At 43.6% G+C, this 21848-nt stretch overlaps 1 long non-coding RNA gene across 1 annotated transcript in view; it reads right to left on the bottom strand.

The window, feature by feature from the left end:
• Positions 1-977: 977 nt before the first annotated feature.
• Positions 978-21848, bottom strand: part of LOC138741957 (uncharacterized) — a 38843-nt gene continuing 17972 nt past the window's right edge. The window contains exons 2-3 of the long non-coding RNA XR_011343923.1: positions 18242-18323; positions 978-1106 (exon numbers count right to left, since the gene is read on the bottom strand). This is a non-coding gene — a long non-coding RNA (uncharacterized lncRNA). The remainder of the gene's footprint in view (positions 1107-18241; positions 18324-21848) is intronic.

Here is a 21848-nt window from a genome sequence, read left to right as displayed (position 1 = left end):
AAAAGCTTGGCCACCGCTGGTTTAGAGAGAAGAACAGTGGACTAAGCACTCATCCTTGAGGTGCCCTTTGTTGATTGTCAGTGAGGAGGAGATGTTGTTATCGATTCTCATTGACTGTGGTCTTCCAATGAGGATGTCAAAGATCCAGTTGCAGAGGGAGGTGTAGAGGCCTAGGTTTTGGAGCTTGCTGACCAGTACTGAGGGGATGATGGTTTTGAAAGCTGAGCTGTAATTGATGAAAAGAAACCTGATGTACGTGTTGCTGTGTTCAAGTGATCTAGGGCTTAGTGGAAAGCCAGTGAGATTACATCTGCTGTGGAATGAATGTGGTGGTAGGCAAATTGCAGTGGATCGAGGTCTTGGAGAAGGAAGGGAGGGAGTGGGGAGCTGGAGGAAGGGAAACAGAAGGGTAGGGATGAGGCCATTGACAAATGTGTCAGTATGGAAATGGTGTGTGGAATTAATACATCTGATCCCTGGGAGATCTTTGCTGTTGCAGTGGACAAAGCCAAGATTCTCAACAAAAGCATCTTCCAGTCGGCATCCAGTCTCCCAAATGTCAAGGAGGCCAGAAAGGAAGCATAGGATACCGTAAATGACCATTGCAAATTCACAGGTGAAGTGCTGCTTCCTTTTTCAAGGTTTGTTTTTATCGCCATGTAATAATATATAAAATTGTTATACTTCAACTTCATCTTTTGTTGGCTGTAAGGCAAACAAAGATTTGCCATGAGCATTGCCCAGCACCTCTGACAATAAAAGAAAGAGAAGCAAAAGAGTGCCCTTCATAGACACTGAGTGTCCTTGGATTTGCCTCCAGCCCTCCCACAGCTTCTGTGGCCACCCAGAACTTTGTTCAATCCACCGGCAACCTGACCTGGAGGTCCAAACCTCTGATACTATCAAGAAGCCTTCAGTGCCCAAGGCCCTTTGGGAGCCCTTCTTGGACTCAGCACCCTCTGTTCTAATACCTGGTTTCCAGCAGCCAGCATGAGTCCTTCGAGTGCAACTCGCCAACCGCCCGCAGCCTGTGTGGTTTCTCCAGCAGTTGAGCCCTTCGCTGGCCCACTTCTGTTGTCACCTTCACCTTCTCTTGCTCAAGGCACCTTTATGTGTGTTATGAGTAAAGAAAAACAATTTGCTTACTTTGAAGCCCAGAGGATTCAGTCAATAACATGATGGTAACATATCATTGATAGAGATTGTGAAGTGGAGGTTTATATTCAGGGGACATAGAGAAAATGTATTCAAACTAGCATTATAAAGAGCAGACATTTTACATTCCAAAAGTTAATTTATGCATTTAATGTAAAATAAACCTGTTTATATTGCTTCATTGCACTCGAATGTTTGGTGCTCATCTTCCAAAACAAAATGCATCTGTGAGGCCAAGTTGTGATCAAAATATTGCACATAATAGATTCAATTGCTACACTAGGTCACTGTAGTGTATGATTAGAGACTGGACAGTCAATCCATTTTCCTGCTAAAAGGGGAGATGTGTGCTGTTCAACAGAGGTGGCTGGAAATGCTGATGGAAGCAAAATATCCTGGCGTAGACACTACAATTTGCAATGATTGAAATGATTTATAGTTGCTGGTACAGAACTGACACTAGCAATGTTACTGCACATTGCAACCAGAGGAATTTCTATCTCTTGGGTGGCACTCTGAGAACTTGGAATATAATGGAGTGGAAAGTATCCTCCAATTGCACAGTGCTTTGGTTAGAATGAATCAGAGAGAACACATTCCGATTTCTCACAAAAAAAATATAAAGCTGCAAGGAAATACATTGATTCGCTGGAGTGATACCAGAGTTTAAGGTTAGGTGAAGGCAGATTGAAAAAGAAAGTGAGCTTGTATTCCACTGAATATACACGATTGATGAGCCATCTAATTGAGGAATTTAAAATGATCAAACCTTGAATCAAATCGGTAGGGTTAAGATATTTCCTCTCATAGTGAGTGAGAATAAAAGGATATAATTTTGAAAAAATATGGACAGTTCTTTCAGTTGTAAGATCAGATTCTGCAAAAAGAAATGCAGTGAAAATTGAAAAGCTTTACTGTGAAGATTGGGTCACTAGACATTTTCAAAACTGGTTTTGGTTACGTTGGGTGATCAAGTGTGATGGATCAGCGCTGGGTGAGTGCATTTAGAAACAGATCCATCTGACTGAACTAGATGGAGTCAGAGTCACAAGCCCTTCTGCTTCTTGATGGGCTAATGCAGGCGAGCTTCGGAAAATTGTTCAGCATATCGATGAGAGGTCAGAAGTTTGATACATAAATATGCTGGAGAAGCTCAACTATTCCACACACCATGCATACATTTCAGGCCTGAGCCCTTCCTCAGGAACAAGAAAGAAGCAGGCAGACATTTAAATAAAAAAGTGAGAGGAGGGAGGAAGGAAAGGGAAGGAAGAGAAGCACAGGTTATCAGGTAAGAGGCAATAGATGGATACAGGTGGGAGGGTAGAGAAATGAAATGAGGTGATGGAGGGAGAACAGAGAACTAAAAAGGAGCAGTTCTATGATAGATGAAGGAAGGGAGTGATGACCTGGAGGATAGGAGACAGAGGGGTAGGGAAAAAGAGAAATATGAGGAATCACTGGGAAGTTAATATTGATGCCATCTGCTTTGAGGCTGCCAGTCAGAATAAGAAGGTGTTGTTCCTTCAATATGTGGGAAGCCTCAGTTTGGTCGTGGACAGAAATATCAGGGTGGTAAGTGTGTGGAATTACAATGGTTGGATACTGGGAGGCCCTTTCTGTTGCAGCAGAGAGAGTAAAAGTGCTCAATGAAACATTCCCCCAATCTGCATCCCATGTCCAATATATAAAAGGCTGCTTTGGGAGCATCATATGTGCTAAATAATCCCTACAGATTCAGAAGTGAAGTAATGCTTCACTGGGAAGGACTGTTTGGGGCAAAAGGTAGTCAGAATGCCAACATATTGTTTAAAACAGTGCAGTGAAAGGGTTATGTGGGTGGAAAGAAAAAGTTTGAAAACCTCTCTTTTAATCATACCCAATTGACTCGTAACTTCCAAAGGAAATGGGCCAGTGACAATTTTTTTCAAGAAAAATATTTCAGTAACAAATGGGTCTAGAGCAGTGATTCTAAACCTTCCCTTCCCACTTGCATATCACCTTCAGCAATCCCTTACTAATCACAGAGCACCAATGGCATAGGGATTACTTAAAGTGGTACGTGAGTGGAAAGGAAAAAGGTTGAGAATTACTGGTGTAAACCTTCTTCAGTTCTATATTTATCACATTTAGAAGAAAGATTAGAATAGAATTTAGCCAATTGGGCTTTGGGATAGTGGGCCCAGTGAATAACCTTAAACTGTGTTAATGAGTGTTGATAACAAAGAAGATGAATACAGTCATTTCAGAATAGAATTCCATGTAGTATCAGAAATTAACTGTTGAAAATACTGTTCCCAACATTTTTTAAATTCTGACCATGAAACTGTCCCTAGAATTTAAGGCCAGATACCATCCCTTTGTAATTAGGTTGGAAATTATAAATTATCCCTATTATATTAGGTTCCAGGTCTTCAGAGAGCTTGAAAATTAGAGAATTCAAAAAGCTCCTAATCTGTAAATAACGAAAGAAGCGGAGTCTAGGTACTGTAAATTTGGTGGATAATTGTTCAAAAGAGGAAAGATTTTGGTCATTAAAAATATCTAAAAAGGATTAGATACCTAAATTTGATCAATGTTGGAAACCGATATCTAGAACCGATGGTTTAAAAAAAAGGAATTGCCTAAAATAGGACTAATTAATAAAAATCTATGGGACCCAAAATGTTTTCAAAATTGAAATCATATTCTCAATCTATGTCAAACAACAAAATTATCAGTTAATTTGGAGGCCAAAAAAGGTAAAGGTGCTCCAAGTATCGAGAGAAGAGAATTCTTTTTGGTAGATGTAATTTCTAAATTAATCCATCTTGAAGCTCCTAAATTTTCCTTGTGATGAATCCAAGAAATAATAAAACCTGAAGTTAGGTAATGCCAAGCCTCATTCTTTTTAGCATTTTGAAGGAAAACCTTTTTTAATACAAGGGCATTTGTTTTTCCATGTAAAAGAAGATATGATAGAATCCAAAGAATCAAAAAAAGATTTGGTTACAAAAACTGGATCAGCTTTAAAAATCTATAAGAATGTAGGAAGAATATTCATCTTGACAATATTGACATGTCCAATTAATGTTATCCAAAGAGGGGACCACTGTGTCAAGGACTTTTTTCTGAAAATTTTCTTTATAGTTTTACAGACTGTTAAAAGGGAACAATCCTCCCCTTTTTCAGGTCATTGTTTGCCATGTCCTCCCTTTTTCCTTCCCCACCACACCCCTTCACCACCTTCCCCCTCACTCCCACTTCAACCCAAGTAAAAGCATAAAAAGCCATATTTAAAAATAACAAATATAATTAAAAATGGTGGGGGGGGGGGTAGGCATCAGGACTTCCAAATTGTCTCCTCATTCTCAGTATTTCAGGACTTGTGTAATCCTGTTATTCCTATTGAGAAAGGCCCTGGGAAGGCTAATCACACCTGTGTTTTGACGTGTTACAGGTATGGCTGCCACACCTCAATGAATGCGTCATGTCTCCCTCTTAAGTTGTTAAGTAATTTTCTCCAGGGGAACACAGCCAAATTAAATAATAATAGACTTAAAGGATAACTCTGTCTGGTATCATGATAGAACTTAAAACATTTAGATTTAATTGAGTGAGTTAAGATTGAAGCTGTAGGAGATAAATAAAACAGCTTAATCCAATTTATGAATTGAGGACCAAAGTTAAATTTCTCTAGTTCATTGAATAAATATTCCCATTCTACTCTATCAAAAGGTTTCTTACCATCTAAGGAAGTAACACATTTAGAGGACAAAACTGTGGGAGAGTAAAGATGTTTAACTAGTGATGGACATGAAATTGTAAGTAATGTCCCTTAATAATCCCAGTTTGATCCTCAGAAAGGATTAAAGATATGATATTTTCTAATCTATGTGCTAAAATCTTAGACAGTAACTTGGTATTGATATTTAAAAGGGAAAGTAGTCAGTAGGTAGAACAGTCTAATAGGTCCTTATGCTTTTCAGGAATAAGAAAAATTAAGGCTTCATTAACTTCCCAGCAACTAAGGATTGAGTAAAAACAGAATGTAAATGGGGTATCAATAAATGGGGAAATAATTTATGAAACTCCATTGAGAAGCTGTCAGGACCAGGGACCTTACCAGACTGCAAAGAGTTAATAGCACTACCATCTCCTGGTCAGAGATAGACTGTTCCATCTTTAATATATTCTCTGAAGAAACTGAAGGAATAGTCAAACTATCCAAGAATTGTTGTAGAGTTTCGATCTTTAATCAAACCAGAAGTGTATAACTAATTTACTAATTAAGGTTGCTTAATTAAGATGAGAGCCTATGGCATTTCAGGTAGGATAATAGCATGGCTAGAGCATTAGCCAGTCAGCAAGAAACAGAAAATAGGAAAAAAGGGATCCTAATCTGGTTGGCTACCTGTTACCAGCGATGTCCCACAGGGGTCAGTGATGGTGCCGGTTCCTTTTACATTGTATATAAATTATTTGGAATGGAATAGATGGTTTTGTGTCTAAATTTGCAATGATACCAAAATAGGTGGTTGGGGAGGTGGTGCTGAGGATAACGAAAGGCTGCAGAGAGACTTGGATAGATTAGGAGAATGAGGAGATGAAATACAATGCTGGAAAGTGCTTGGTCATGAACTTTGGTAGAAGAAATAGACAGGGAAGGGGGTGCAAGTGATGCAATAGAGGGGGTTGTCGGGTTCCTCAGAGTTCTAGCATGAATCAGGGCAAAAGCGTAGAAAACAACTGGTAAAATAGTGGGAAGGTGGGGGGGAAAGTGCCTCATAGAAGAATTAGCTTCAGAAAAATGGGCAAGAAGGAGAATAAAAGTGATTTTGAAAGGTGACCCAAACGTCCAATGAATGCCAAGAGAGCTGACCTTGTGGTGAGGGAAATGACGGGAGGCAAGGGGGGAGAACCAATGGCCTACCTGGAGGACCTGTGGGGTCAGGAAGCAGCGGGACCTGATCAATGGTGGGTCCAGGCATCGATACAGATATCATGGAGGTGAAGTCAGTGCCAGTGCATCAGGTCGAAGCCTGAGGTCTGCAAAAGGAATAGGTGGAGAGTGGGAATGAAGAGAAGGCTGTACACACAACCTCTGGAGACAGCAAGGCAGTGGTGACAGCAGAGAGGGGAGCTGCATCGGCAGTGAGAGTGCCAATGGCAGAGGGGAGGTTAGCAATGACAGTGGTGGAGGCAGTGAAAGTGTGCCCTGTAAGCGGAGGCAGACACAAGTCAGGGCCTAAGGGGTTCGGGAGACCAAAGAGGAGGCAGAAGCTTTTGACCCCAGCCCTGCACTGTGAGGCGGGGGTGGGGGATCAGGCAGCACTGTGCTTTCAACTTATGGAAGGCTGTGAGGAGGTAGGGGCAACGAGGATACCAATGGTGATATGGTATCCAGTGACAATAGCAGAGGGGAAGGCATTAGAGGCAGCGGTAGAATGTTAGGAAAGAATGCACCACCATGGACAGGAGAAAAACAGAGGGAGGGGAGGATAGTAGGAGGGGACTGGGATCTCTCTCATGGACTATCAGGACAATGATGGAGGCTGAGGTGAAAGCCTCTGAGCAGAGCTGAAAAATGCTTTGGAAATTTAATTTTAAAACGTTTAGACATACAACACAGCAACGGGCCATTTCAGCCCACGAGTCTGTGCCACCCTATTTACACCCCATTAACCTACACCCCTGGTATGTTTTTGAAGGGTGGGAGGAAATCAGAGCCCCCGGGGAAAACCCATGCAGACACAGGGAGAATGTAGAAACTCCTTACATCAAACCCCGGTCCGGTCCCAATCGCTGGCGCTGTAAAGGCGTTGTGCCAATTGCTACGCAAACCGTGCTGCCCTAATGAAGGATTTGTCAGTAGAGATGGGGGAGCTTAGGAAAGCAATGGGGGAGATATCCTGAAGAGTACATGAGGTAAAGGAGAGAGTTGATAAGGTTGAGGAAATTATAGGACAGATTGGAGTGGGACTTCCTGTTCAAGTTACTGGAGAAACTTGGACTAGGATAAACATATATAAATTTGGTGAGGACACTGTATCATCAACTTCAGGCCAAAATTATTACAAATGGGCAGATGTCTCCAGTGTTCCCATTGAGTAGATCCAGTGGACAGGGCTGCCCACTGTCCCCAGCACTGTTCATACTGGCTATTGAGCTGCTGGTGGAAGCCATTAGGTGGGATCCAGACATAAAGGGGTTTAAGGTGGGCCACTTGGAACAAAAAAATCAATCTATTTGCTGATGATGTATTTGATGGACCCTGGGCGGGAGCGTCGTTGGCTGGACTGAGGTCCACACTGGAGGATTATGAGAGGACTCAGGGTATAAAATAAATTTGGACAAAAGCAAGATCATGCTTTTGATGAAAGGGGATTATAGACCATATCAGAGGGAAGCCAATTTAAGTGGCAGTTGGATGGCATTAAATAGCTGGGGATAAAAGAGGACAAAGACTTACACAATGTCTTCTTTGGCTTGGCTTCGCGGACGAAGATTTATGGAGGGGGTAAAAAGTCCACGTCAGCTGCAGGCTCGTTTGTGGCTGACCAGTCCGATGCGGGACAGGCAGACACGATTGCAGCGGTTGCAAGGGAAAATTTGTTGGTTGGGGTTGGGTGTTGGGTTTTTCCTCCTTTGCCTTTTGTCAGTGAGGTGGGCTCTGCGGTCTTCTTCAAAGGAGGCTGCTGCCCGCCAAACTGTGAGGCGCCAAGATGCACGGTTTGAGGTGTTATCAGCCCACTGGCGGTGGTCAATGTGGCAGGCACCAAGAGATTTCTTTAGGCAGTCCTTGTACCTTTTCTTTGGTGCACCTCTGTCACGGTGGCCAGTGGAGAGCTCGCCATATAATACGATCTTGGGAAGGCGATGGTCCTCCATTCTGGAGACGTGACCCATCCAGCGCAGCTGGATCTTCAGCAGCGTGGACTCGATGCTGTCGACCTCTGCCATCTCGAGTACCTCGACGTTAGGGGTGTGAGCGCTCCAATGGATGTTGAGGATGGAGCGGAGACAACGCTGGTGGAAGCGTTCTAGGAGCCGTAGGTGGTGCCGGTAGAGGACCCATGATTCGGAGCCGAACAGGAGTGTGGGTATGACAACGGCTCTGTATACGCTTATCTTTGTGAGGTTTTTCAGTTGGTTGTTTTTCCAGACTCTTTTGTGTAGTCTTCCAAAGGCGCTATTTGCCTTGGCGAGTCTGTTGTCTATCTCATTGTCGATCCTTGCATCTGATGAAATGGTGCAGCCGAGATAGGTAAACTGGTTGACCGTTTTGAGTTTTGTGTGCCCGATGGAGATGTGGGGGGGCTGGTAGTCATGGTGGGGAGCTGGCTGATGGAGGACCTCAGTTTTCTTCAGGCTGACTTCCAGGCCAAACATTTTGGCAGTTTCTGCAAAGCAGGACGTCAAGCGCTGAAGAGCTGGCTCTGAATGGGCAACTAAAGCGGCATCATCTGCAAAGAGTAGTTCACGGACAAGTTTCTCTTGTGTCTTGGTGTGAGCTTGCAGGCGCCTCAGATTGAAGAGACTGCCATCCGTGCGGTACCGGATGTAAACAGCGTCTTCATTGTTGGGGTCTTTCATGGCTTGGTTCAGCATCATGCTGAAGAAGATTGAAAAGAGGGTTGGTGCGAGAACACAGCCTTGCTTCACGCCATTGTTAATGGAGAAGGGTTCAGAGAGATCATTGCTGTATCTGACCCGACCTTGTTGGTTTTCGTGCAGTTGGATAATCATGTTGAGGAACTTTGGGGGACATCCGATGCGCTCTAGTATTTGCCAAAGCCCTTTCCTGCTCACGGTGTCGAAGGCTTTGGTGAGGTCAACAAAGGTGATGTAGAGTCCTTTGTTTTGTTCTCTGCACTTTTCTTGGAGCTGTCTGAGGGCAAAGACCATGTCAGTGGTTCCTCTGTTTGCGCGAAAGCCGCACTGTGATTCTGGGAGAATATTCTCAGCGACACTAGGTATTATTCTATTTAGTAGAATCCTAGCGAAGATTTTGCCTGCAATGGAGAGCAACGTGATTCCCCTGTAGTTTGAGCAGTCTGATTTCTCGCCTTTGTTTTTGTACAGGGTACACAATGTATAGAAGATAAATTATCTCCCTTTGCTCTGGAAGATTAAGGAAGAATTGTTAGATGGAGAACTCTGCCCAAAACATTAGTGGGCAGAGTGAACTGCAAAAGAATGAAGGTGATGCCAAGGATACAATTTCTTTTTCAAACGTTGCCCATCCTGTTGCCCCAGTGCTTCTTTAAGAGGCTCAAGAGTGTGTCAAAAACTTTTTGTGGAATGACAAAATGGCTAGGATCTCCATGGAAAAGTTGACATGGGAATACAAATTAGGGGGCCCAAAACTGCCAGATTTTAAGAAATATTATTGGGCACCTGAGGCTAGGTTTATCACCCCACTTTTTGTGGGGGGGGGGGGTTTCCTGGGTACAAATTGGAATACACGCAATAGAGGAAAAGATAGCAGGAGGAAAATGGGACACTAAATTAATATCCAAAAAACAAACAAACCCTTACTAAAATATGCATGCCAGACATGGCATAAATACATCAATGTAGTGGATTGAATGGGGGGTGGTCACCCAATACACCCTTGACTCAGAACAATTTAATACCCATGACTTTGGGCAATAAGATCCTGGATACTTGGTGCCAGAAAGGGATCAGTTGTATCAAGAATTGTTTTTATTAGCTTTGTATTGCACGATGGAGTGTGGAAATGCAAGGTTGCATTCCCCTGGTGAAGATTCCGTATAACTTAAGGAGGAAGTATGGCACATTCGTTGAAGTGTGGCAGCCATATCTGAAGCACATAGATGAATGATCCATGGCCACCCCCTCCCCACCTTTTTGAGCCTCGAGCTTTGAGTAATGAGGGGGGGAAACCCTGTCCTACTAGGTACATAAAGGAGAGAGTGAAGTGGGAGGAGCGGTACAGACAACATGTTTTAGTTTTAATTTTAATACTCATTTTTATTGTTTATCCCTCACCTTTTATTGTTTGTTTAATACTTGGGGTCCAGTAGCAGGTTGTTTTCTTATGTAGTTGGCTTTGGGGAGTATTGTGTGGGACATGATTTTTTCAGGAAAGGATGTAAATGAAAAATGGAGAATATTCAAAGAAGAAATTTTGAGAGTACAGAGTAGATATGTCCCAGTGAGGATCAAAGGAAAGGCTGGTAGTCATAGGGAGCCTTGGTTTTCGAGGAATATTAGAAATTTGGTTATGAGAAAGAGGGAGGTGTACAAGAGGTATAAAGAGTAGGGATCTGACAATTTGAAGGAGGACTACAAGGAGTGTAGAAAAAAATCTAAAGAAAGAAATTAGAAAGGCCAAAAGAGACTTTGGCAGACATAGTAAGAATAAATCCAAAGGGTTTCTATTGGTACATTAAAAGTAAAAGATTAGTGAGGGATAAAATTGGACCCCTTGTAGATAGTGAGGGTAGGCTGAGTGAGAAGTCAGAGGAGATGGGGGAAATTTTAAATGATTTATTTTCCTCGGTATTCACTAGGGAAAAAAAAATTGAACCAGTTGAGGTAAAGAAAAATAGTGGGGAGGTCATGAATCATATAAGGATAACCGAGGAGGTAGTGATGGCAATATTAAAAAAGGTAAAGGTGGATAAATCTCCGGGTTCGGACAATGTATTCCCAAGGACACTCAGGGAGACTAGTGTACAGATAGTGGGGCCATTAACAGAGATATTTAGGATGTCACTGGTCACAGGGGTAGTGCCAGAGGATTAGAAGGTGGCTCATATTGTTCCGCTGTTTAAGAAAGGGTCCAAATGTAAGCCAGGAAATTATAGACCTGTGAGTCTGACGTCTGTGGTGGGTAAGTTGATGGAAAGTGTCCTGAGGGATGGCATTTACAAATATTTGGAAGTACAGGGATTGATAGGAAGTAGTCAGCATGGTTTTATCAGGGGTAGATCATGCTTAACAAACCTTATAGAGTTTTTCGAGGGGGTTACAAAAAAGATTGATGAAGGGAAGGCTGTGGATGTTGTCCATTTAGACTTTAGTAAAGCTTTTGACAAAGTTCCCCACAGGAGGTTAGGAAAAAAGGTGGCGGTATTAGGTATAAATAAGGAGGTAGTGAAATGGATTCAGCAATGGTTGGATGGGAGGTGTCAGATTGTACTGGTAGAAAATTGTTTGTCAAATTGGAGGCCGGTGACTAGTGGAGTTCCTCAGGGATCGGTCCTGGGTGCACTATTGTTTGTTATATATATTAATGATCTGGAAGAAGGGGTGGTGAATTGGATAAGTAAGTTTGCAGATGATACAAAGATTGGTGGTATTGTGGACAGAGAGGAAGATTACTGTAGCTTAAAAAGAGATATAGGAAAGCTAGAGGAGTGGGCTGAGAAATGGCTGGTGGAATTTAATACGGATAAGTGTGAAGTGTTGCATTTTGGAAAGGCAAATCTAAATAGGTCATATGCATTAAATGGTAGGCTATTGAGATGTGTAGAGCAACAAAGGGATTTAGGAGTTATGGTAAATAGTACCCTCAAAGTTGATACTCAGGTAGATAGAGTGGTGAAGAAGGCATTTGGAATGTTGGCTTTCATAAATCGGAGTATTGAATTCAAGAGTTGGGATGTTATGATGAAATTGTACAAAGCATTGGTGAGGCCAAGTTTGGAGTACTGTGTGCAGTTTTGGTCACCGAATTATAGGAAGGATATAAACAAAATAGAGTGAGTGCAGAGAAGGTTCACGAGAATGTTGACAGGATGTCAGGGTTTGAGTTACAGAGAAAGGTTGAGCAGCCTGGGGCTTTTTTCTCTGGAGCATAGAAGATTGAGGGTGGATTTGATGGAGGTGTTAAAGATTTTAAAAGGGACAGAGAGAGTCAACGTGGATAGGCTTTTTCAATTAAGAGTGGGAGATATTCAAACCAAAGGCCATGGTTTGAGATTGCAGGGGGAAAATTATAAGGGGAACATGAGGGGAAATTTCTTCACGCAAAGGGTGGTTGGGATGTGGAATAAGCTTCCGGCAGAGGTGGTTGAAGCAAGGACGTTATTTACATTTAAGGAAAGACTGGATAATTACATGGAGGGGAGAGGATTGGAGGGGTATGGATCAGGTGCTGGTCAGTGGGACTAGGAGGGTGGGAATTTGTTCTGGTATGGACTAGTAGGGCAGTTCTGTGCTGTATATGGTTATATGGTTATATCTGTATAAGTTGTGGGAGGAGGAAGGGGAGGGAATAAGGGAAGAGAGAAGGGAAAATGCTGGACTCTGGGAAGTACATTCCGTGGAAGGAAAATGAACTATATTGTTTGCTCGGATTTGCATGAGTCTTGAAAATAAAATATTTTAAAAGAAATAGATGGGCAGACTATTATTTAGATGGGGAGAAAATTCAAAATTCCGAAGTGCAAAGGGACTTTGGAGTCCTCAGGCAGGATACCCTAAAGGTTAACCTCCAGGTTGAGTTGGTGGTGAAGAAGGCAAATCCAATGTAGGCATTCATTTCTAGAGGGATAGCATTCAAGAGCAGAGATGTAATGTTGAGACTCTATAAAGCTCTTGGAGAACTGTGTAGTTTTGGGCGCCATATTTGAGAAAAGGCATGCTGGTGTTGGAGAGGGTTCAGAAATGATTTACTGGAATGATACAAGAAATGAAAGGGTTAGTACATGAGGAAGGATTGTCAGCTCTTGGACTGGACTCTTTGGAGTACGGAAAGATGAAGGGGACCTCATAGAGGCATTTTAAATGCTGAAAGACTTGGACAGAGTAGATGTGTCAAGGATGTTTCTCATGGTAGGGTATTCAGGCACAAGGGGGGATAATTTCAGGATAAAAGGATGTCAATTTAATACAGAGATGTGGAAAAACATCTTTAGTTGGAGCATTGTGAGTCTATGGAACTTGTTGCCTCAGGAGGCTGTATTTAAGGCAGAAATTGACAGGTATTTAATTAGTCAGGGCATCAAGGTTATGGGGAGAAGGTCAGGGTGTGGGGCTGAATGGGTGGATGGATCAGCTCATGATTTGAATGACAGAGCCTACTTGTGCTCCTATATCTTGTGATCTTGTGTGATTGCAAGGAACCAGAATGCGAGGTGCAGTTGTGCATCTCTGCCCTGCTTTAAAAAGCTGTGCATGTTTTACCATCATTCCAGTTTTAGCATAAGGAAGAGGTCATGACAAGTTATGTGGAAGCTTTTCCCTCTCGCACTTTTCCCTCAATAGTGGAGATTGTAACAGTCGACTTGCAAAATGATTCAGCCACTTCCCCGGTAACTATGTACACTTTTCTGATTTCAATGAGATGCTGAAATAAAGTGCAATACAGACTTCATTCTCAAATACAGAACCTACCAAACAAATGGATATTCATGGTGAGCGGATTCTTCCATTGGCTGATCTAAAATTATATTGTTAAAAGACACGTATGCTTCATTATAGAAGATGGTCATACGTTGTAGAGAAACTACAAGTTCTGTTTAAAGGCTGTGCTGAATTAATTAATCTTGGTTATCCAAGAATGGAGGTCAAATTGACTCAATATCTCTGGTAAAAAAGGAAAACTATCCTGCCACTGGCTCAGGCTGAATCAGAGCATGGTTGGAATGGGCAAGAGTTCACAGGTTTGGGACTGGTTCATAATGAATGGACCCCAAGAAACTTGCCAAATAAAGTGATTTCATGGTGGAATTGAGGAGGCTGACTGAAATCCCAATCTCTTAGATCTCACTGAAATTTATGTTCAATTATTCTTCCCCTCCACTATCGTCAACTTGGTCCTCACATGCCTGCTCCATTACTTGCACATCTGCCCTGGCCCCATTCGTCCCCATGCACAAGGACAGGATTCCACTTGTCCTTATCTACCCACCCATCAGGTTTCTCATCCAACCTATCATCTTTCACCATTTATGTCACCTACTACGTGATCCCACCAACAGACACTTCCAACCCTGTCCTCTCCTCTGCCTTCTTCAGAGACTTCTATCTTTCTGATTCCCTCATTCACTCCTCCCTTCCCACCAACCTCTGTGCTGCACATGCAATGACACCTCCTCCCTCACCACCATTCGAGGCCCAAAACAGTCCTTCCAAGTGAAGTAACGCTTCACTTGTGAACCTGCAGGGGTCGCCTACTGCATCCGGTTCTCTCATTGTGGTCTCCTCTACATCGGAGAAACTGGACGCAGACTGGGAGATGGCTTCATTGAGCACTTCAGCTTTGTCTTCTGCAATAGCTTTATCTTCCAGTGGCCATCCATTTCAGTTCCCTGCCCCATTCCCATGCTGAAATGTCTGTCCATGGTCTCATGCACTGCCAGACTGAGACCACCCACAAACTGGAGGAACAACACCTCACGTTCCACCTGGGCATGAATCTCTCTCTGTCTTTTCCCTCTAGATCTATATTCAAAGAGCCAAAAACACAGCTCCCTCTCTATCAATTCTCATCTTTCCTCTCCTGACCTCTCCACGTCAAAATGACATTTTGTCTGTTGGTCTGCACTTCTTCACCTGCTCATTCTTTCCTTTTCCTCAGACTTTTAATTCTGATGCCTGCCTGCTTTTTACTCATTACTTGATAAAACGCAGGCCTCAAACATTGGTTACATTTGCCTCGATGGACGCTGCAGACCAGCTGAAGCTCCTCCCGCACTTCTGTGTGTTCACTACAATCACAGGGACTGCAGACTTTTGTATTTCATCACAATTATTCTTGGCAAAGGGTTTCTCAGCTGTTTTGTTTGAAAATATTTAACAATTACCAGTTTTATGTTTGTCAGTTAGCATAATGCTATTACAATGCCAGCAACCATCTGCATGGCTTTCCTCTGCATGCATGTTCTTGGTTCCTCCCACCTTCAAAGGGTTTGGGGTGGGTAAGTTAATTGGGTGGCACAGCTTTCATGGGCTGGAATCAACTTCCACTGTGTTGTATCATTAAAATTGAATTAAATTAAATCTCAGAGATTCCCTCAACACATTTGAGATACCATCAACACTCAGAAACATCATTAACTCTTTAATCTCTCATCTATCAGATCACCTTAGATGCTTTAGTTCAATTCAAGTTTATTATCACAAGAACCAAGGTGCAGTGAGAAAAGTTTGTTCTGTGAGCTGTCTATCTTGTCAACCCATGCAATAAAAAGTGTGCAGAGTTACACATAAAGATCAGTTAGTACAGAATGGATAATAATTGTACCTGCTTGAGGCTTGTACAAGGCCCTGGTGACAGTGGGAAAGAACCTGTCCTTGAATCGAGTGGTCTCACACCATGACTCTTCCAAATGGGAGGTGAGTGGGCCAGGGTGATGTTGCCTGCTTTAACAAGGTTGTGGGAAGCCTAGATGGAATGAGTGGATGCCATTAACTTTCTGGCTGTCATCTCCACTAATGCCATTCACATCTCCAAGAACCAGTGTCTGGAGATCAAGATGGCAGCCCAAACCCCAATGAGGGGAGGAGAGAGTGGGCCATGGGGATCTCATTAAAATTTTTTAAATGTTGTAAGGTGTGGACAGAGTAGATGAGGAAAGGTTGTTTCTCATAGTGGGAGAGTCTAGGACAAAAGAAGGTATAACTTCAGGATTGAAGGGCATCTGCCTAGAACAGAATTTTTTTTTTCATTTTTAATTTAGGCAAAAACACAGTAACAGTCCCTTCTGGCCCATGAGCTCTTCTGCCCAAATACTATGACACCAGTAAGTTTTGAAGGTGCAGAAATATTTATTTAGCCAGAGGGAGGTAAATCTGTGGAATTTGTTGTGGAGGCTAGGTCATTGGTGAATTTAAGGCAGAGGTTCTTAATTAGCCAGAGCATCAAAGATTATGGGGGAGAAGGCTAACCGCTATGCTGCCTGTTCTAAACTTGTGCCTGCACCTCTAACCTCACCAGAATTCAGTACCCCAAGGAGTCCTCCCAAGTAGGGTTCATCTACTGCATCTGGTGCTTCCATTATGGCCTACTCTACATGGTAGAGACCCCAGGCCATTCCTACACAGACATGATCTCATGCACTGGTCAACTGAGACCACCCACAAATTGGAGGAGCAGCTCCTCATCTTTCACCTGGGCACCCTCCACCCAGATGCCAATAATTGACTTCTCCAGTTTCCATTCATCCCCCCACCAGCTGCCTCACTTGTTTCAAATCTGTGTCACCTTTCCTCCATCTCCTCTCCCCTTGGGTTCCTGTTGCTCACTTCCCTATCCTCTGCTTTCTTTCCTCCATCTCTTCTCCCCTTGGTTTCCTCTCTCTCTCTTCCCTATCTCTCTGCTTTCTTTCCTCCATCTCCTCTCCCCTTGGGTTCCTCTCTCTCTCTTCCCTATCTCTCTGCTTTCTTTCCTCCATTTCCTCTCCCCTTGGGTTCCTCTCTTTCTCTCTTCACTATCTCTCTGCTTTCTTTCCTCCATCTCCTCTCCCCTTGGGTTCCTCTCTTTCTCTCTTCACTATCTCTCTGCTTTCTTTCCTCCATCTCCTCTCCCCTTGGGTTCCCCTCTCTCTCTTCCCTATCTCTCTGCTTTCTTTCCTCCATCTCCTCTCCCCTTGGGTTCCTCTCTCTCTCTTCCCTATCTCTCTGCTTTCTTTCCTCCATCTCCTCTCCCCTTGGGTTCCTCTCTCTCTCTCTTCCCTATCTCTCTGCTTTCTTTCCTCCATCTCTCCCCTTGGGTTCCTCTTTCTCTCTTCCATATCTCTCTGCTTTCTTTCCTCCATCTCCTTTCCCCTTGGGTTCCTCTCTCTCTCTCTCTCTTTCCTATCTCTTTGCTTTCTTTCCTCCATCTCCTCTCCCCTTGGGTTCCTCTCTCTCTCTCTTCCCTATCTCTCTGCTTTCTTTCCTCCAGCTCTGCATTTATAGAGCCACCCCCCGCCCCCCTGTACAATTCTCAGCCCTCTCCTGCCCTCCTATCCATATCCACCTCTGGACTCTTGCCTGTTGGCCTGTGTTCTTCTCCATGCCCTTTTTCTCTCTTTTGGGTCTGTTACACTGACAACTCTCTGCAGTTTTTTGTGGACTCGGGCGGAGCAGTTCCCACCCCACATAGTGATGCACCCTGACAAGATACTTTCTTTGGTGCATCTGTTTAAGTGGTTGAGGGACAAAGGGAAAATGCTGAATTTCCTCAGGTTACTGAGGAAGTAGAGGTGTTGGTGCACTTTGCCCATTCTGTCAACATGACTGTATCAGGACAAAATGTTGGAGACATTTATTTCAATGAACTTAAAGTTGTGTACACTTTTCACATCAGCACCATTGGTGTGTGCTAGGAGTGAATTCTGCCCTTCCTCTCAAATGACCAGATCCTTAGATCGGCTGACATTGAGGGAGAGGTTGTTGTCCTGACACCAAGTCACTAGACCTCTGTGACTCATCTACATTCTGACTCATCGCTATTAGAGATCTACCCTATGACAGTGGTGTCAGCACTGAGTTTACAGATGGAGTTGGAGCGGTGTTTGGCCACAGAGTCGTGGATGTACAGAGACTATTGTCAAGGACAGAGTGCACAGTCTGGTGGGGCTTAGTGTTGAGGATGATCATGGAGGAGGTGCCATCACTGATCCTCACTGAACGCAGCCTGTGAGACAGGATATATTGGATCTGTCAAGGCAGGATGAGTTTGAAAATACCACAATGTACTGTGGTTGCAGTTACCTGCCCTGCAAGAGAACAAGTTAGCTTTAGCTGGTGTTGAATTACTCTTGCTATGCGATAAGAGGATAACCAGTGTAGCTTCTTGTGACTGTGGAGGAGGCCTGTGAATGAGCAGCTCACACCACAACAGTGTGTCACCTGCCTTGGTGAAATGGGAAAAATTCAATCATCCTTGGGAGATGATCAGTTTAGTATTGTCTGTGGTCCTTGTCATTTGCTTCCATCCTCTACATACACCCAGACATGGATCATTTTCTGTGAACATTCTCCTGGCTTCATTCATTTCTGACTACCTATCCAATGCAGTTGTCAGTGATCCATTCTGTTTTATTGTCTCCAGACCATTGACTCATCTTTAATGTCCACAAAATGAAATCCTCACTCTTACACTTCATTGAAGTAATTTCTTACTCACACTTCCTTCTTCAATCACCTGTTAGTGCTGTCTGCTCCCTTCCACTGGACGACAGTCTTCGGTACTGATCTTGGAAACTTGCTCAGATGAAACCAGATATCTGCAACCACATTTGAAACACAATGAAAGAATTGAAGATTCCTTTATTTCTATGTAATATTCCAGGACATGTAATGGAATCAGAATCAGATTTATTGTCGTGACCATGTGTCACAAAATTTGTTGTTTTGCAGCAGCTGTATCATGCCTGACAGGTGCAAATTGCAAAGTTTTTGTAAATACTATATTTAAAAATCAATAATTAGTGCAAAAAGAGAAAAAGTGAGATTGCATCTATGGTTCATTATCTGTTCAGAAATCTAAGGGCGGAAGGGAAGAAGCTGTTTTTGTAACAGTGGGTGTGGGTCTTCAAGCTCCTGTACTTCCTTCCTGATTTTAGCAGTGGGAGAAGGGCACGGTCTGGGTGCTGAAGGTCCTTGAACATAATGGCTGCTTTCTTGAGTCACCTGCCTCTTATCGATATCCTTAATGGAGTGAAAACTGATGCTTATAATGACACTGGGGCCAAGTTCATAACCGTCTGTAGCCTTTTCCTGCTCTGTGTATTGTCACCTCCATATCAGACAGTCAGGATACTCCCACCTGTGGAAATTTCCAAGTCTTGTCAAACTCCTAATGAAATATAGCTGCTGGTGAGCCTTCTTCATGATTACATCAACATGATGGCCCCAGGATAGATCTTCAGAGATGTTGACACCCAGGAATTTGACTTCTTAACCCTTTCCACTGCTGACCTCTCAATGACAACTGCTTTGTGGTCTCCTGATTACCCCTGTCTGAGGTCCACCACCAGTTCCTTAGTTTTGCTAATGGTGAGTGCAAGGTTGTTGTTGTGACACCACTCAAGCAGCTGATCTATCTCCCTCCTGTATGCTTCCTCAGTTCCGACTGTGATTCTGTCGACAATCGTGGCGGCATTTGAATTATGCCTAGCCACACAGTCATGGGGATAGAGAGAGCAGTGGGCTAAGCATGCATCATTGAGGTGTTTTCTACCTGTCATCAGGCAGACAAAGGGTTGCGATCAGGGTCGCCTGGCTCAACACTGATCGCAATCCAAAACAAGGGTGTCATTTCAGAGTGGCTGAATGTCCATGAATTCACCACCAGTATTCCCTCAGCCTATGCAATCGCACAGACTCCTATTCAATTCATTGCCAACCCAAGCTCCAGATCCAAAGCCCCGATCAATTAGGAAGCCTTCAGCATTTGAAGTTCTTCAGGAGGCCCTTATACTCAGCACCCTCTCAAATCCAGCCTCTGGTACCTGGTTCCAATAAGCAAGTCGCTAGCAGCCTGCAGCCAGTGTGGGCCTCTCAGCCCCTGAGCCCTTTGCTGCTCTGCTGCTGGAGTGACTGTTCTATTCTGTTCTGCTGCTCCCCAGAGTCTGCAACCCCTGCCAAGCACTGGTTCCATCATCTTGAGCACAGACCTTTGCTGTTGCAGGATTTTACTTATAAACACCATCAACTCCTTCGACAGGCCATTTAAAGACTATATGGAGCCACCAGCATTAATACCAGGTGGTTGTCCCCTTCGGAACAGCACTATGCCTCTGCTTTCCACTCTCCCAGGTCTGCTTGAGTGGCAACACTGCCATTACTCCACCTAGCTGTATCTCTATCAGGGTTTTACAAAGACAAATGGAATCAAAGGTCAATTCCCCCAGAGGAGAGGAGAAAAGAAGCATTCAGCAGAGAACATGGTGTCAGCATCTCCCCACCATCCCAGGGCAGCAGGAGCCCCTCCTGAGCAGCAACCTCATTGGGTGGAGGGTCTGGCAACAAGAGCAAAGCCCAATAATGAAATTGCTGTAACATCTAACCGGTGACTAATTAAACAATCCCCCTTAACACCTGAACCTGCCAGATCAAATTAAATGTAAAATTTTAAAACATTTAAGTGAATTGAACTCACTAAAAATGTCCTGATACTTTCCCATGTTTATCACAACTATTTCTCTGCAAGGTCACTCTGTGTCAATGGTCTCCAACAGATGATGAGAAGGTTGGTGGAGGAGCAGTTAGTGTTGAGGAAACAGGGAGGCAGAGGTCTTATACACATAAGGAGAATGGGCAGAGAAGTGGCAAATGAAATATAATGTTGAAAAGTGTATCGTCATGCACTTTGGTAAAAAAACATAAATGGCCAGACTATTTTTTAATTGGGATGGGGAGAAAATGGAAAATACCCAGATGCCAAAGGACTTGGGAGTCCTGTGCAGGATCGCCTGACAGTTGAGATGGTGATGAAGACCCAGATGCCAAAGGACTTGGGAGTCCTGTGCAGGATCGCCTGACAGTTGAGATGGTGATGAAGACCCAGATGCCAAAGGACTTGGGAGTCCTGTGCAAGATCACCTGAAGGTTGAGACAGTGATGAAGAAGACAAATGCAATGCTGGAGTTCATTTCAAGAGAAATAGAAGAGACCTACTGTTCTTTCCCAAGACCCCACTTTGGCAAGCCTGATCATCTGGCTGTGATCATTCTGCCTCCATACAGACAGAGCCTAAAGAGAGAGTCTCCGGAGATCAGGACAGCTAGAAGGTGGTCACAGGAGGTTGAAGAATGGTTACAGGACTTCCTCGAGTCAGCAGATTGGGCGGAGTTCAAGGACTCTGCTGAGAATCTGAATGAGTACATTGAGGCTGTCACACACTTTATCAAAACAGCTGTGGATGAGTGTGTCCCCACCAAACCCTTCAGGGTTTTCCCCAACAAGAAACCCTTGATGAACAATGAAATGTGGAACCTGCTGAGATCCAGACTGCAGGCATTTAAATCTGGAGATCCAGATCAATACAGCAGGAGAAGATATGACCTGCGGAAAGCTATCTTCTGCGTGGGGAATGCCACAACCTGCTACAAAACCAAATCCAGTAAAGTAGCTGATGGCAAAACTTCTCTCCCAGAGGAACTCAATGCCTTCTATGCCCGATTTGACCACAGTAACAGTGAAGAACCATCCCTCCGCATCATCGCATCCCCTGATAATCCCATCCTGTCCGTATCTGAGGTTGACATGCATGCTGCCTTCAGGAGAGTGAATCCAAAGAAAATATCCAGCCCGGATGGAGTTTCTGGTCAAATATTAATGATCTGTGCTGACCACTCTAGTAATGTATTCACTGATATCTTCAATATCTCACTCTAGCAGGCGTGGTACTCACCTGTTTCAAACAGGCATCAATCAAGAAAAGTGAAGTAATTTGCCTTAATGACTATCGAGCAGTAGCACTTACATCTACAGTGATGAAGTGTTTGGAAAGGCTATCAACTCCTGTCTGAGTGGTGACATGGATCCAATCTAATTTGCCTATCATAGAAACAGGTCTATAGCAGATGCCATCTCACTTGCTCTAAACAAAGCCATGGAATACCTGGACAGCAAAGATGGATACATCGGGATGCTCTTTATCGACTACAGTTCAGCATTTAACATCATCATCCCCTCAAAACTGATCAGCAAACTCCAACACCTGGAAGTTGACACCCCACTGTGTAATTGGATCATTCATTTCATCACTCGTTGGTCAGAGCCTCTGATAGCTCAATAGTTGGAGC

This window comes from Narcine bancroftii, chromosome 8 (genome assembly GCF_036971445.1).
Source record: "Narcine bancroftii isolate sNarBan1 chromosome 8, sNarBan1.hap1, whole genome shotgun sequence".
Taxonomy (NCBI): Eukaryota; Metazoa; Chordata; class Chondrichthyes; order Torpediniformes; family Narcinidae; genus Narcine; species Narcine bancroftii.
Note: the sequence above shows the minus strand (reverse complement) of the source record. Positions and strands in the feature narration are given on the sequence as shown.